The following is a 1,311-nucleotide window of genomic DNA, read 5'->3' on the forward strand; positions in this document are numbered from 1 at the left end:
ATTTTGCTAACCAGCCTTTTACGTGGTACCTTATTAAACACATTCCTAAAATACATATACACAAAATCCACGGCATTCCCTTCATCAACCGTCTCCGTTACTTCATCAAAACCTTCAACTAAATGAGTGAAGTATGATCTGCCTTTACTGGAGTGTGTAAGAGATGGGTTTCTGGAGAAGTACATTGAAGGATTAACTAAGAATCGGGCTATTTTATGGAACGAGAAAGGGTTAGTTAATAACATTGCTGTAAATGGGCTTTTGCGAAATAATGGCTATATTGTGATAAAATTTCACATTCCATTTGAATATGTTAGTTTTGAAACTAGGGTGTTAAACCTGAAAAAGGGAAACTATGAAGGTACGAGGGGCAAATTGGCAATTTAGTGTTGGTAAAGAGGTAGTACTTGAAAAGTTAACTGGATTGAAGGTTGATAAATCCCTGGACCAGATGAGCTACATCCCAGAGTGTTGAAGGAGGTGGCAATAGAGATGGTGGATGTATTGGTTGGTATCTTTCAAACTTCTAGAGATTCTGGAAGAGATCCTAAAGACTGGAAAGTAGCAAATGTAACCCCACAATTTAAGAAGTGTGGGAGAGGGAGAATGAGAACTACAGACCTGTTAGTTTGATGTCAGTAATAGGGAAAATGTTAGAATTTATTGTAAAGGATGCAATAACTGGACACTTAGAAAATAATGGTAAAATTGGCGGAGTCAACATGGATTTATGAAAGGGGTATCATGTGCAACAAACCTGTTGAAGTCTTTTGAGGATGTTACTTGCAGAATTACCAAAGGAGAACCAGTGGATATGGCGTATTTGGATTTACAGAAGGCTTTTGATAAGGTCCCACACAGGAGGTTAGTAAACAAAATTACAACGCATGGGATTGGGAGTAATATACTGGTATGGATTAAGAACTGGTTAACATGCAGAAAAGAGAGAGTAGGAATAAACGGGTCATTCTCAGGATGGCAGGCTCTTACGAGTGGGAGTAACACAAGGATCAGCACAAGGGCCACAGCTGTTCACAATCTATATAAATGATTTGAATGTGGGGATCAAATGTAATATTTACAAATTTGCTGATGATACAAAACTAGGTGGTAAAGTAAGTTGTGAAGAGGATGCAAGGAGGCTTCAAGCGGATTTGGATAGGATAAGTGAACGAACATGAACATGGCAGCTGGAATATATTATGAATAAGTGTCAAGTGATCCACTCTGGTAAAACAGAGACAGAAAGACAGTATATTTTTTGACTGGGGAGAGGTTGGGAAGTGTTGATTTCCAAAGGGACGTGGGTGT

Source organism: Heterodontus francisci, unplaced genomic scaffold (genome assembly GCF_036365525.1).
Source record: "Heterodontus francisci isolate sHetFra1 unplaced genomic scaffold, sHetFra1.hap1 HAP1_SCAFFOLD_172, whole genome shotgun sequence".
Classification (NCBI taxonomy): domain Eukaryota; kingdom Metazoa; phylum Chordata; class Chondrichthyes; order Heterodontiformes; family Heterodontidae; genus Heterodontus; species Heterodontus francisci.